The sequence below is a fragment of the Micromys minutus genome (assembly GCF_963924665.1).
Source record: "Micromys minutus genome assembly, chromosome: 8".
Classification (NCBI taxonomy): Eukaryota; Metazoa; Chordata; class Mammalia; order Rodentia; family Muridae; genus Micromys; species Micromys minutus.
In genome coordinates this window covers 42773124-42789532 of record NC_137977.1, presented here as the reverse complement: position 1 = coordinate 42789532, position 16409 = coordinate 42773124, and the positions used below count along the sequence as shown (strand labels likewise).

General features: G+C 42.0%; 1 protein-coding gene and 1 pseudogene across 2 annotated transcripts in view; both read left to right on the top strand.

Moving 5' to 3' along the window:
* The first annotated feature begins 819 nt into the window (after positions 1-819).
* MARCHF3 (membrane associated ring-CH-type finger 3) overlaps positions 820-16409 on the top strand; it is a 140557-nt gene continuing 124967 nt past the window's right edge. Inside the window, exon 1 of the mRNA XM_080920488.1 lies at positions 820-1003. The gene's annotated coding sequence lies outside the window, so the exon portion shown is untranslated. The remainder of the gene's footprint in view (positions 1004-16409) is intronic.
* On the top strand, positions 10155-10874 carry LOC308423399 (small ribosomal subunit protein uS3-like; annotated as a pseudogene). The gene has a single exon. The product of its transcript is annotated as a small ribosomal subunit protein uS3-like (transcript).

The following is a 16409-nucleotide window of genomic DNA, read 5'->3' as shown; positions in this document are numbered from 1 at the left end:
TGCTCTGCGGTTTTCTGTCCAAGAAGACGGTTTTGGCTTCTCGATATTCCTGGAGGACCAAGCAGACAGCAACAGAACCCATTGCAGAGGATAGGAAGTGCATGGGGTGCCTGTGGGCGTGAGAAGAGCCAGGCCTTTGCTAAGGGTCCCTATCCATGTGGAAAAGGAGAGTCTTGCTTTGTACTTTCCTGGAGGTTGGCTGAAAAGTTCTTGTTTCGGAGACAACCGCCGAATCGAGCTTAGAACCGGTTCCAGTGTGGTTGGACCCATGAGACTCAGCCTGTGTGAGTCCTCAGAGTCCTCCCCGGGGCTGGGGCTCCTTAGGGGTCAAGTTCCTCGCCTCCTATTGGTGTCAGGTACGAAGGTTGTTCTCCACAGTGTGCCCACTCGCGACGGTTCTGGGAACTCCTACCGTCTGTCAGTAAGAGCTTTCCCTGGCCGCAGCCTCTTTCCTGGGGCGTTCGGGTCTCACTGCATCAGACCACACAGAAGCCGCCAGACGCCACCACCACCGCCACCACCACCGCACTTCACCGCAGCCAACTTGCGGGCAGCTAGAGAGTCTCCGGGCCAACGCTCAGACGCAAGCGATTGGACAGTGAGTGAGAGGCGGGACGACGCGCTAGGCGCCTCCCACGGCCTTCAAGGATCCTGATACCCTGACTATTGGCTACGGCCTCCGCCAGTCAAACGCTAGTAGACGCCCCGCCTTACAGGGGCTGACCTGAGGCTGGCCCCGCCCCTGATCTCCGCCCCCTTCGGAGCCTAGTCAGCGCTGCGCTGTGTTCCGCCTCATTCGCTGAGCGGGTCGGTAGACTGTCAGCGCGCTCTAGGCGACTGCTAAGCCAGGCGACCGCCGAGCTTGCGGCGTTCCCCGTCAGGTGCCCAGTAGAGCCAATGCGCCCAGGTCCTGCGGGTCAAGAGCAGCCGGCGGTTCCGGGCAACTTAGGACTGAGGTTCTGCAGTAGGGGCGTGGATTTGGCGTCTGGACTGGGCCAGGAGGGTGAGTGGCCGCGCCGCGAAAGCGGTTCCTCCGCGTCGTGTTGTCAGCGATCCGAAGACCGCGTCGGTGCTGGTGGGTGGGAACTTGGAGGCTGTGGGAGGGCAAGGCAAGGCAGGGGACACTTACTCTCTGTCATCGTCCCGTCTCCCGAACTTCTGGTTTTCAAAGCATCCGAACTCGGCCCAGGACGTGGCTATGCGTCGGAACCGACTTGGTGTTGGTGGTTTCCACCCTTAGGTCCCAGACGTGCCCCTGCCCCTCTGCGGCGGCGACACGGCGCGTGGGGACACCTCGGTGCGCTCACAGCAGTTCCTAGATAGCTCCGAGTGGTTCCTAAACATTACCCGGCGCCCGAGCCAGTGTGCGCGGCGAGCGCTGGTAGCGTTCCGACTGAGAACTGGGGGGGACCCCGCTGGGCACAGTAGCAGGCCTCTTCCGTACTCTGCAGATCCCAAGAAAATGATGACAGAGGTACTGAACGTTAAACTTTGGGAAGTAATTGCTTCCTGTCAGCCTTTGAATATGCGCCCCTCTTCCTGGGTTACTCAGACCTCTGCATCCGCCACAAGGTATGTCTGAGGAACTTGGTTAGGACCAGCAAGGGAGCGAGCCTAGAGGCCAACACCAGACTGGGTGTCCCCAGCCTGGTTTGGTGGTGTTCCTTAAAACACCTGCGTGTTTTAAGTGATGAAGTTGTGGCAAGAACTGACAACTGAGGATTCAAGGTAGGACCTGACACTTTGTAGCTAAGCGTACATTATTTTCTCCCCCTTTCCTCTTGTAGTAAATGCCGCTTGATTTTTCTGAGTGCACTAGCATGTAGCTTATATTCTTTATGGACTAAATAGAATTCAGTGCAATGTTGTCCTGCCATTCTTATATGATATGAATGAGAGCTTATTAAGAAGATTGTGAAGAGTTGGCTCTGATGTTGGGAATAGTTCTGTCTTTTAAAATATATAAAACGTTGGTTTTATATAGTAGATACACATGTACAAGTGTATATATCTGAGGGTGTGTATGTGTGAGATTGATAGGGAAATGAGCTAGAAGTATATAAAGGATTAACTCAACCTTGAACTTCCTCTGGATTATAGAGATAAATCCTCTTAACTATAAGGTATATAGTCCTGTATGTGTAAGCATGTCTGAATCTTGTCTGGTCTGTCTGGGTCAGTATATGTCCGTGAACTTTACGAGCACTCAGTTCAATACCACTCGGTACAGATTCTGCGTTCCTCTTTTACAGCCCAGCCACCACCAGCTAGCCCATCTGTTAAAACATAGCGTGTACACTTAAGCCAGAACACTGGGGCGGATAGTGGGTAGGGTGCAACCCTTAAGAAAACAACATGCTACAAACAAAGCCTTTCCCTCGACTTCTATTTTCATCTATTATTTGGCCTGAACCTACAATTTTAATGAGGGTGATGCAGGGAATGGTGTTTCTTAGAACAGGGGGAATATTTTCTGATATAATTGTAGCCATAATTCGAGGAGGGGGAATTATAGAAGAAAAAACACGGTCCCCTGAGAACAACTGTGGTTGTTAGTTACATCAACTGCAAGGCTGGTTTGCAGCTTTGCAGTAACATGTATATCACAAACTGTTGGTTTTTTGCTTCAGAGGGTGCACTAAAAATAAACTGTTTTGAATACACACACACACACACACACACACACACACACACACACACACACACAGTTTAATAGAAGTAAATAGAACTTTATTGCCAAGACTGAAGTTAAGATTGCCTTAGAATCCTAATGAAGCATGCCTTTAGGAATTTATACCCTGGAAATAAGTTCATATTTGGCCTAATCACTAGTAACAATGGCTCACAATGTGTAGTTTTAAAATAATAAAAAGACTTTATCATGAAATTTCTGATGACTAAAACGGTATGGGAGGAGTATTATTATAACAGCTTGCTAAGTTCCTGCTGGCAAGTGACTGGTACTTTAAAAAGCTGTAAATTCCTTTAATAATATAGTTACTTTTATTGACAACAGGGACAACACCTTCAAGAAGTGCAGTGATCTTTTGACCCAATAATTTTATGTTCTTAATTACAGTTTAACAGTGGTAGTCATTATAAACTGGGGTGGTTTTAAGAACCCATCACAAGTATTTCATTTTTATGCTACATAAACATTTGGAGGAAATATGTAAATCCATAATATATATGTCTACATTTATGAAGGGCTATACAGATCCTCCTGGCTTCACATGAATCCTCCAAATAAACTGAGCAACCCCATGGGGATTCGGTTCTTATTCTAGAATTCTGGGACCCGAGGGAGTTTATGAATCTGCATTTCCAAGCACTCAAGACAAGTTCTGATACAAGGGACAACTTGAACATTAGGAATGACTGGAATGGTGTTTAAGATATAAGATAACATGATCTGTGAGTTGGCATGACAATTGATTATTCAGAAATTTCCAGGTGGTATTTACTGGCCTTATAAAATCGATAGTTTATTAACTCTCCCAACAATAGGCCTCTTCTGCCCTGCGCCTGTAATCTTCAGTCATTCCTATTCTGAATTGGTCCCAGTTTTAAAGAAGCCGGCCTGGAGAAGCAAGATAATTTAATACCTCTCCTCAGTCTTGGTCCTCCACTTTCTGTTTCTGTACCCGCGATGCTAGGATGTTCTAGACTGATTTGGCCTAATACCCCTTGTTCCCCATTTCTCTGTGAAAGAAGAAAGGGAAACCTTTTTATCTCTTGGTGCTAGGACGGAAATACACGCATAATCATGGCTAGCACAGACTTAACCAGAATCAAGTGTTTCCTTGGGAAACTGTAGCTTCTTGGCTGACCAGCCATGAGTCCCACCCACTGTGATACATACACTCCGAAAGTTAATTTAGATTTACTTTAAGCTGTCCCCCAGAGATGGGTTGAAAATGTACTGTTTACCTGTACCTTACTGAAATTACTGTTAGTTTTTATTTCTAACTGATTAACAATTAGTTTTTTTACTTACCTTCTGATTCTGACATACACATTTTGTATTTTGTTCTTCTATTCCATATTGATAAAATTGTCCGCATTAGACACTTAAGTAAGATTTAAAAGAGAATCTATATTTAAAAGAGATCTATATCAGACATTGTCCTCTCTAGCATTCAGGTTAAAAAAAAAAAAAACTCAGAGGTCAGAAAGGTCATGATATTTACTTCCTTGATGGCAAAAGGGTTTAGCTAGGTCAAGATATTGAACTTATATAGTTCCAGACCACTGGATCATCACGGAGACCTTTATGGAGCAATTTCTGTTTAGAGGAATACTTGGCATTTGATAGGTCACTTAGCAATCTTTAGAGGACAATGATTTTTTTTCCCCACTTAGTTCCAGATGAGCAAACAGCAGTCACAAAAGCATAATAACTTGGGTTATGTCTTTCATGTTTAAAGACAATGCCAATAATTAAGATGTTGACCTTATACTGTGAGCTACCTGCCTTTGTTTAGTTTGTGATAACACTTTTTCTGAAACCATTTTATTTCCATTTTTCTTTATGTTGGATTTGCCTTTACAAGTTTTCCTTATAAAGTTAACCAGCTTATATGAGGAATGTTTGGGTGACCCTGAGCTTAATCAGCCAACCTTGACACGGAGAGGCAAATAGTTTGCTAAAGGTCACAGAGCACAATTGGGGACAAAGCCTACATGAGGAATTCTTTGGACCCACATTATCCTTGTGCTGTTTTCCTCTGTGGTCACATTATACTAATACTACTGTTTCCACACTAACAAAAATATTACTTATACTCCATTTTTCCAGCTTCTGCATGAGCTGACGGATTTAGAGTAGCTATAAAACCTGAGGTGTACCACAGCCCCAGATAGGAGCATGGGCTTATTCCCACTGTAGGCTGGCAGACAGGCAGGGGTAGGGGCGAGAGGGGGGGAAGGGAGGAGAGGAGAGGAGAGGAGAGGAGAGGAGAGGAGAGGAGAGGAGAGGAGAGGAGAGGAGAGGAGAGGAAGCAACTATAGTAAAATGCAGCCTTTCTTGAAACTGGGCCATAGGTCATTGCAAGCTTCTATGCAACAGTTCTTTTTTTTTTTTTAACACGGCATACTTTTGGCATCTAACTCATTTGACAAATTCTTTTCAAGTGTTTGACCCTTTTTATTTTTCTCACCCTTATTCCCACAGTGAAATCACTTTTGTGAAGGCTCACTTTTCAAGTCAATCTGTTCTAGCATCTCCTAATACATAAATTTCAACCGTTTGAAATACGGTTGTGTTTCCTACCTCTTTGTGGTATTTCCTACCTCTGCTAGTCTAGTGGTCCTCAGTTACTGAGCTAGAGAACCTTCACCGCAGCTTTAGCTTTGTGGATTTAAGGGTGAGGAAGAAGGAAAGTGGGGAAGAAGGATATTGAAGTAGTGATGCATTATCCTCGGTGTCCCGGCTCACAGTGTCAGTGTTATATTTAAGATCCAGATGAATGAAGTGACAGATGCACTCATCTGTGGCCCCACAGACACTGCTAATACAAGCTGAAAACAGAGCTGCAAACAGCAGGCTCTGGGTTACACAAGAAAAACAAATGCTGAGCTCTGAAAAAAGAACCAGGCCGAGAGTGAAGGGTCAGGGGTGGGGGTGGGACAGGGAGGGTGTGGGAAAGACGTCCCTCCAGTGAAATGCCAGACAGAGTGGTAAGAAATTTATAGAAGTGTGGATGGTTTGGGGTTTCTTGCGGGCATTGATTCTGTTTTATATTGTCTTTACAACCCACTCACCCTGTTTGCTTTTAATAATTTATTATAGTAGCAGGCCTTCCCCTGGTTAGTTTCTTTTTCTTTTTTTTTTTTTTTTTTATAACTTTTTCCTTCTCATCTCAAGGTCTAATCAGAGGCATATATAATAGTGTGGCTGGTCTCAAGTACTTAGGAAAATCCATGATCAATATCACTACATCATAAACCCTGACTACTCCATTCTGTTTTGCAATGCTTCTTTCCCTGTTATATTTAACTTGGTATCTATGCTTTAAACAATATTTTATTAATCTTTGCACAATAATATGTCTGATCTTATTCTTCTTGGCTGGAAATATCTTTCGAGTAATCCATCATCAGACCACCATTGATCTAATGATGTATTTATTGCTCACTATTGCAGCCCTGGCAAGAAACCCAGTGTGGTTCTAAAAATTTGATTAAAAAGAAATCAAGTTTTTGCAAGGCGTAGCCATCCAATTATATTAGGGCCTGCCAAGTAAATTTTATGCTAAAACACACACATATTTCAAGTGAGCAAAAAAGTGCTCTTTTTGAAGGTTCTTAAAACTTTTTTGCAATGAAATAAATAGAAGACGAAGATGCACATAATTGGGAAATTATGAGCATATATTCCAATATCTTCTTTTGAGATATGGTCTCACTGTAGAGCCCTGTCTGGCCTGGAACTAACTGTATAGACCAGGTTGGCCTCAGACTAGCAGAGATCTGACTGCCTCTGCAACCTGAATACGACCATTACAGGCAATGCTCTGCCATGTCTGGTTCCAAGGTTCAATTTTTTTTTTTTTATTTTATTCTGTGTGAATGAATGTTCTGCCTGCATGTATGTATGTGCATGATATGCATGTCTTGTGCCCACAGAGTCCAGAAGAGGATGTCCGATCCCCTGGAACTGGGGGTGCAGACAGTTGTGAATTTAGCATCTAATGTGGTTGCTGGGAATTGAATCTAGGTCCTCCACAAGAGACCAAGCACTCTTAACCACTGATCCATTTCTCCAGCCCCCAAGATACAATATTTTTTTAAATTTTTCTCTTGCATTTTAATATAGATAGATTTATCTTTTTAGTTGACATAAAAGCAAATATGATAAGAACTAGCTCCCAGTCTAGAAATCAAAATAAGCTAAACCTAATTAACAAATACTAATTAAGTACCTGTCATGGGCAAACATTATTTTTAAAAAAGAATTACAGTTGTCTCTTGTCTTCTTAGCTAGCTCAAAATCCATTTCACATGTTAACACTTTTGGGAAACTTTTCTGTACATGCCCCCGTGTGGACTAATGATCTCATCTTATCTTGTCTCTCACATTGTCCTCTGCAGACTAGAACCCCTTAAAGACAGGGAACTATTTCCCATCTTATAAACTCTCAAGAAAGCCTGGCAAGAAATAGAGTCTATGTGCACAAGGTGCTGCAAGGAACTACACATGGAATTGTTGGAACTCCAAAGGGTGGCAGGAGCAGAACTGTAGGACCAGCCTTGGCTCTTCATAGAATGCTCATCCAATTCTGCCCCACCTGCAAAGTCCCTTTGCTTCATTCCAGCCTTACCTCATCCTCCCACTACCTGCCTGTTATAACTTCATGAAGGATGCCTCTAGTGTTCAACATTGTAGTTGCTTGCTTCCTCTCCTCCCCTCCCCTCCCCCCTCCTTCCCTCCTTCTGTCCCCTCACTGCCATCCCCCATGACCACTTTTGTTCTTCTGACCCTTATTAAATCCTGAAAGGCAGCTTTTCTTTGACACCTGGGGCTGCCTTACTCATGTCTTCTGAAGCCACCTGTACCTTAGTTCCTTTCACTGACCAGTGTAAGTGTCTAGGTAGCATTGATGGGGAGATTTGGAGGCCCTTTGAGAAGCAAGATCTTGATAAGCCAAGTATGCTGTCATCTATATTTACTGTGATGGAGAAGCTTTTTAAAAATAATTATTGAAGTGTATTTTTAGCTTAGAGACTAGGTTTTATGATAGTTTTCATTTGTAAATCCCTTTTCCTTGAGAAAGCACCCTCGACATAGCTATAGCAATTTAGTGGCTTAGGTAACTTAGTGCAAGGAGTTGCATTACTAAAGTCATGTATATAGATCATGCATTCAAGGGCTTATAGTTCAATTGAATTAAGCATAACTGTCTGAAATAAAGCCATTAAGATAGCTCTTTCATGTGAGATCTTATGGGACCTTAGAGGATTCAGGAGATCAAGAACCAGGATTATCTGTCTTATCTGGGAAATTGAGTATCACTTAATATATGTGCTTTATTCTTGTATCTTCCAAGAAGACATTAGAAAGTTGAACAGTTTAAATCCAAAGGCATTTAGATGCTCAGGGTCACTGGGAAGATGAGCAGCATGAGCTCAGACACTGGTTTTGGTCCTATAAATCAGGATCATTTCTCTCTATATACCTTTTAACCTTTGGGTCTAGATGCCTGAAAGACATGAGAGGGTCTCTGGTAAGGCACAGAGTCCCACATCTCTGATTCAAAGAAGTTCACCTTCTTGCCTGCCAACAAATGAGCATCCTTCTGGTGGTGCTGTGCCTTGTATTCCGTCCCTTCTTTTCCTGTAAATTTCCTGGGAAATTTCTTCCTTTCCTTGAAGTGGTGGTGAGGTGTAGTGGGGGCTAAGTAGTTGTAGTGGTGTGTGTAGTGGGAGGTTGGTAGCAGTAGTGGTGAATGTAGTGGGGGCTAAGTAGTTGTAGTGGTGTGGGTAGTAGGGGCTAGGTAGTTGTAGTGGTGTGGGTAGTGGGGGGTAGGTAGTTGTAGGGGTGTGGGTAGTGGTTGTGGGGTAGGTAGTGGTATGCATAGTCGTTGTGGGATAGGTAGTTATGGGTACAGTGATGGTGATGGGGTTGTGGGAAGAGTTTGTAGGTAGAATAGGGCGAATATGATCAAAATACATGTGTGCATATATGATGGCCTCAAAGAATAAGTTTCAAGTATTACATTTTTAAAGAAACGTCTTCCTCTTCTACTTTGTGTGCCTGCCTCACAAACAGATGCTCACGGTCGGAAAGCTGCTCTCCCTTAAGCTTTTAGGTTCCTCTAATTTCAACCATTGTCTGTAATCAGTCCCCACCCTCTAGGATTTTCTTTTCTATGTATTATTTTCCCCTATTTTCAGGTAAAGCACTTACTGGTAAAAGCTCTTTCATGGTCGGTGTTACCATTAATCTCTTCCCTGTAAGTAACTACAATTCTCTCATTCTCAAAGGACTTTCTGCGAGCATTCCATGCACTTTTCTGAGGTGATATTAGATGTTCTGAGAACCTTATATAGCACAAGAGTAGTTAGCTTCACAGAACCTGTTCTTGCTATTCTTATCCATATGCTTTACCCGCACCCAATGGTGGAATTCCCCCTTTTCTGATGGCTTTTTTCTTTCTCTTAAAAATATTGACAGTAACTTTCAATTTCCCTCACTTGTCTCGCTTCGCTGTTCTTTTTGATGTCTCGGTTTGCTCTCCCTGATCCACCTAATTAGGTTGTATTGTTCCTAACCTAATCATTTGTTTTTCCACAGCTTTCTCGCTCTGACCACATCTACACATTTAGATACCGTTCACACATCCCATGATTTCCCTCTCTGCTGTGCATTAATAATGGAGACATTAGGTGGGGCCCTAATAGTGCCCCTTTCACAAACTGAGGCATCATCTACTGCTCCACTTTTGTACCCAGTTCTAATGCTCACCCCATTTTCCAACCCGTGTTTCTTAGATACTGTGTGAAAGTATAAAATCTGTAGTCATTCCATTTGTGTTTGCCATTACGTTCTAAACTTATAATTCCATGAGTTTATGTTAGGCTGAAATGGTTAATTTGGGTTTAAGCCATTCTGGCTTTGTCATTATACCATCTCTTAACATGTCCCCAGTCCTTGACCTCATCTCCCAACATAGTAACCCTGTTCCAGCTTTGGCTTTATTTTGCAAAATGAGTATATTCCCAAGCCCTATTACTTATTTTACTTTAAAAAAGAAAAAGAAAAACAAGAGAACTTCACATGGCTAGAAAAAGTAAACAATGTTCTTTTATGATATCTTAGTTTCTTTGAGCTGCCATAACAAAATACCTGAGATTGGATAATTTATAAGCAACTAAAATATATTTCTCACAGTCTAGAGCTGGAGAAGTTCAAGAGCAAGATGCTAGCAATGTGGCGATGGCTTTCCTTCTTGTAGGTGGGGGCCTTTCACTGTAAGATCATGATGGACAGAGCCTGCTAGTCTTGTTAGCCCTAATTAGTTCCGATAGGCCCCATTTTCTCATATTCTCCTATTAGGGATTAGATTCCAATGTATAAATGTTGGAGGGACACAAGCATTCAAAACAGCAAGCAGTTGCCTTTTCTTTTGATAGCACACATTAGCAAGACAGCCATGCAAATTTACAGGAATGGGAAGTCTGTTGCTGATGGCATCTTCAAAGCTGAACTGGATGAGTTTCTCACTCAGGAGCTAGCTGAAGATGGCTATTCTGGAGTTGAAGTCTGAGTTACACCAACCAGGACAGAAATTATTATCTCAGCCACCAGAACACAGGATGTTCTTGGTGAGAAGGTCGTGGGATCAGAGTTGACTGCAGTAGTGCAAAAGAGGTTCTGCTTCCTTGAAGGCAACATAGAGCTTTGTGCAGAAAAGGTAGGCACAAGGGGTCTGTGTGCCTTTGTCCAGGCAGTATCCATGTTACAAACTCCTAGGAGGGCTTGCTCTATGAAGGCCTGCTGTGGTGTGCTGTGGTTCATTATGAAGAGAGGGGCCAAGGGCTGGGAGGTTGTCATGACCGGGAAGCTCCGAAGATAGAGGGCCAAGTCCATGAAGATTGAAGACGGGCTGATGATGCAGAGTAGAAACCCTGTTAACTATTATGGTGACACTTTTGTGTGCCTTGTGCTCCTCAGACAGGGTGTGCTAGGCATCAAAGGGAAGATCATGCTGCCCCAGGACCCAAACAGTAAGATTGGCCTGAAGAAGCTTCTGCTTAACCATGTGAGCATTTTGGAGCTGAATGATGAGACTGTGCCCACCACCCGAATCTCAGAACAGCAGGGTGGGAAACCAGAGCCACCTGTCACACCCCAGCCACTGCCTATAGCATAACAGAGTCTTGGCAGCTGCTTCTAGATGTTATCCTTGTTCTGTAACGACATTTTATAAAATCCTGCACAAAGAAATAAAAGAACAAAAGCAGCAAATGGTCAAGATGTTTTCCTTTTCAGTTAAATCTACCTTTTAACTCAAAATCCTAACCTTCTCTGGAGTGTTTGGGGGTTGTTGTTGTTGTTGTTGTTGCTGCTGCTGCTGCTGCTTTCCTCTGCTCTAAGAAAAATGAAGCTGTTTTTGCTCCTTAGCATCTGGCTTGTGCTGGGATCCGTGACTTCCTTGTGTGGTCTCTGTTGAAAATCTTGTACTGGGATAAAGCCTTAGTTGCCAACCTTACAGAACAAAAGATCCATGAAAACTATGCTCTCTCTAGGCATCTGGAGAACAACTGTTACAGTCAGGTAAAAGACAAAAGCAAAAATGTTGTAGGGAAAGCCACAGAAAGAACATTTGGTACTGGCTGCCCATATATTTGCCTATATGGCTGTCCCATGGATGCAGAATCAAATGCTGTATTAGCCTATAACCCCAAATTTTTAAACTTCCCAGAACTAGAGTAAGACTCCTGCTTCTAGCCTGGGACCTTCTCAGAGCAAACGAAATGGGAGGTTCTTCTGCCTTGGGAGATCTGCATTCAGTTCACAGTGAAGAAATGTGTGTCTCGAGTAAAGTACGGGGCATAGAGAAAGAGTGACTGATTAAGTGGCCTGCCTTTGTTGTCACAGAACACTCCTCTCTTTCTGTATTTGTGCCTCAGTTGTAGCACTTCAGATGTTACTTGCAAACAGAACAGTGTTGGGAGCACAGAAAACTGGAGCCACCCCCACCATTTCAGTTTCCTTCTGGAGACTTCCACTTGGATCCTCACATGCTAATCAGAAGTGGCTCATATGCCCACCTCTCAATCAGTCACTAGCCATAGGAAGGGGAGAGATGAGCAAAATTAACATTCCACTAATAAGGATATAGGTATTAGGAGAGGCAGAGTACAGAATAAACACTGAGAGGTATATGTAACTATCTGCCGCATGCTACCACATCAAAAATAGCTGTGACATTCCTTAGGGTGGCTACTGTGTAGTTGGTAGGTACCACTGATGGGTAGAAACAAAAAGGGGACAGACAATGCAAACTAATTAAGGACAGAGAAGAAAGCCAAGATCAATGATCATTCTGATTACAGCCACAATAAACCCTAATGAGTCTGAATGTACTGATTTATATCTTCTTGTACTCAAGAAGTATATGCTCTTTGCTTAGTGAAAAAAAATGATTAAAATAATTTATTTCTCAATAAATCTATCTAGTATATTTTACAGTATAAGTTTACAAGAATGTAAACAATATTATTAACTTTATATATCATTCTGTTAACAAGACTGATAATTATGGGTGATTATAACTGGTCATGATTTCTCATGTGTGCTTTTATACAGTTAGAATCTAGCACCCAAGAGAAGTTAGAAATTTACTGAGATCGCACAACTAATAAACGGCTAAGCTAGGATTCAGACATGAATTCCCTCATGCCCCTCCTACTCAATGTGACTACCCATTTTCTTGGAAGACAGTCTATCACGGCTGGCAAGTGTTAAGCGATTGGACCTTGCCCATCTTTGTGACCTCATTATTTATCCTGTGGCCCTTGCTTAATTTTCTAACCATATGGCTTTCTTATTGTGGGTGTAATAAGCCAGTCTCTTCCCCACCTGTGACCGTTTGCATTTGTGGTACCTTCTGCTTGAATGACACAGCCTCTGTCCCTATGGATGCATCCGCTCTACCCAGGCTTTTTAAATGTCTCCTCTTTATAACAATACCCAAGGACTGTCTCAGCTACCTGTTTAGGAGTTCTCCTGGGCCCTGACTGTCCCTTCCCCGCTTCTGTTTTATTTATGCTACTTGCTACACTCTCAAATAATTTACTTAGTTATCTAGTTTTTGATTTGTTGTCTTCTACCTGTATTTTTTAAAATGAATGAGCAAACAAACAAGTTAATGAACGAATAAGTATTTATTTCTAGTAACCCAGAGTCAGCCTTCATCTCCCACCCTAAGGTAAGCTGCCGCTTGTAATCTGAGCCTGAATATATCAAGCTCAGAATTTCTCCTTGTAAAATTTGAAAACTAATTAAATCTACTTTTGATTCTGTTCAAGGGCAAAAGAAATGAATATTAAAGTTCTTTGGAGAAAAGATACACTTACTATAGTTATATACATGTGGGTTTTAATGGAGCCATATACTAGGGACATTTGAGTAATAATTCTGAATTTATTTTTTAGAATAGTTTATTGACACTTTAAATTTGGCATAAACTGTTAAAAAATAAAATTACTTATAAGACTTAATTTTAAAGTGGGAGAGAGAGTTATGGTTGCATTTAAAATGGTAAATTCACTTAAAATTGATTTCTCAGCATACACATAATTTTCAACTCATATATGTACTTAAATGACTCTTTTCTCGGAACTGTGTTCTTAATTGTTCCAAAGTAATTATGGAGGTGCAAATTGAAAAATGGTGTTACTGCACATGTTAATTCATAAGCAATGGGAACACATGAAGCAGTGTTTTTTTCCAAAGTTCTTTTGCTCTGCTTCATCTCTTTCATTAAAGTGATTGCTTTTGTGAATGTGTACAGTTTTTTTATTGTTGTTTTATGGGTTGTATCATGCTAATTACATTGTAGGGCACTCTGTTCTGAGGCAGTGCAATGTTGGCATGTAATTAAATTATCATTCAAGTTGGACAAAAAACTTTGCATTCCCTCATCCCTGTTCATTTTCCCTAGGCCCTTTCCCAGGGACCTCATGAACTAAGGTATCCTGGCCCATAGTATGAGTCAGTCCACTTGGGCTTTTTGTCACCTGATGTTGCCTTGTCGGGAAAAGCCACTGCTAGTCACTTACTATGAAATATACTTCTGGCTAACCTTCCTGAGTCTGATTTCCAAAACATCGAATTTCAGTTTTACGTTGAATAAAACGTATCTTTGTTTGAGAGCACTCTTTAGTTGTTTTTCTATGAAGCCTCAGAAACAAGTCAGAAATGAAGGAGGCCGTCTCAGTGTTCCCGTCACACCTTCTTCCTGGGGCTGTTGGTGGAGACCCTTTCTCCTTGCTGTATTCTCACTTTATAACCTGAGTGAAATTGGAAATACAATTTTGTGAGCTTACATTAGGATCTGGTGAAAGTGAGACCAGGAATTAATTAAAGGACTGGGTTAATGTATCATTATTATTTAAGATTTATAGGTATACGGTCTATGGCTCTTGCGGGGGGGGGAGGGGGTGTGCTGCTTTTGACAGGGTAGTTTCCATGTATAATAGATTGGCCCTTTTATGGATCAGCCGAAGCTTTTCTTTTTCTTTCTCTCCTTTTTTCCTCTCCTGTCAAGGCTGTGTAGGTGAGAAGCAGCATGGGCTTATGGAAAATGTATACCCAAAGCAGCGGCGATGAGAAAGAATTCATAATGGGCACACACATTGCTGGAGTACTCCCCAAGTACTTTGCAAGGTGCCAATGAGGTTTCTTTGGCAGAGGCAAAGTGGAACATGTGCTTTACCATGTGTGAACACTGATTTGAAAGGTCCTTTATGGTTCACAGAAGCGGAGTGGTAGCCATAGCTTCAGCAAGTCACTGAAGTGTGTGTGCTGCAAACTTCCAACATCCATTTGGAGATCTGGTTGCATGTTGGGAACGTACTTATTCACAAGTGACATGGAACAAGAGAGTATGCTTTGTTAGATTGTGGGGCCTTTGTCCATTTTCCTGGGGTTTGTATATCCAAACTACATTCTGAGCAGTGTCTGCCGTGTTCCATACACGTGTAAATTTGAAAGGATGACTTTCTTCTTAATTTTGAAAGCTATGACAGCAGTATTCCTTTGCCTAGCAGAACAGCATTATTATTGAGTTGCCTTTAGGCATATTTCATTGTATTGACAGACTTTCTTCCCTGGGATTTGTACCCTCTAGTGTATTGTTACTCAGTGAAATTTTAAGCTTTGCTAAATTTTTCTTTATGAAACCTGGGCTCTTTCTGTGTGTTTCTAATCTAAGACTTTTGTCCACTCTGTTCATTGATTTTAGCGAGTTAGCTTGCCTTCCCTAGGTGTCTTACCGGTGTTACCGGTCCTGCCTTGAGCAATTAGGGCATGATTCTTTGACTCTTCATTAGTTTTCTGTTTTATTAAATGCTAATATACATTAGCATCTTCACAGGTTGCTTAGAAAACAAAGGATGGATACTTCGTTTTTAGTAGACCATAACAACTGTATTTCTAAATGACAAAGAAAAAAAATTACTGCAAAACAGGATTAGTGCAGATACTTTAAGCTGGAAAGCATTTTAAATGTTTCATGGCTACATTTTGTGCTAAATATAAAAATAATTGTGTTTCCCATGTGCAAGCATCAAAAGCTCTGGTTGGAAAACCACATGGTCTAACAAGTAGGTCACTATTGATGGTAAAACATGAGACAGGAAATGTCACAGCTAAGATTAGAGAGCGAAAGCAGTATGTCTCACCATGCTTGCATTGGCCATCCAAAGCACTAGACGGGCTCAACAGGATACGACTAACTTTAGCCCAGTTTGAAAGTATCAGCAAGAATAGCCTTTAATGTCTTATCCTCATTTGTTTCTGGATATCGCATTTCTCCAGTTGGGCAAAATAATTGAGCTGCTTAGGTTTGCACAGTGACCGACTTCAGAATGTCAATTAAAATGGCAGTCATTGCATTCTATCAGTGTACACAGGAAGCCATAATCAGCTGTATACACTTACATGGATGGGCTCACTTGATGTTTGAAAAATGTTAATAAGGAATAATAGATTATGAACAGCTCTCACGAGTTCTCTTTCAAGTCTCCTTTGTCTTCATATTTGAAAGTGTGGTAGCGTAAGAACATCTGGGAAGGGATGCTGTTAGTAAAGCCAGCTCACATTCTCTTGGCTTTGGGGGCAATATGAGGAACATTTAATACTTATTAGAGTGGAAGTTTTCACCACTGGAGATACCCGAGTTTTGCCAAGACACTTGAATATTCTCATTCTCATGCTGATGGGGAGAGAGAAAACTCCCTAGCCTTCGTTTCGATGAATACTACACTGGGAGGAAGGTGCTCAAACCAAAACAGAGCCTTGGATTGTGAGCATCGCCACTCCCTCATGCTGCATTAAGCAGTTGAGTGCTTGCCCAAAGAGCCTGTGGTTATTTGGATGAGCAGATGAGTAGAGAGAGGCATGCCGTGATGATTGAAGTTGGATCTGTCATTAGAGCCACATTCATCCAGCCTAGAGTCCTTCACAAATTCATCCTGGCTTGCAGACTCGCAGTACTTTGAATAGAGAGTTTTATTGCATGAATCTAGGAGGCCTTCCTCGACTTGTGTTTCCATGGTTCTTAATGCAGATTAAAACACACTATTTTGTACTGGGATTATTTTGTGTAGGCTATAACTTTGAAGAGGGCAGAGAAAGTAGAAGGAAATCTGAACAAAATAAGTATTTTTAAAATGTATTT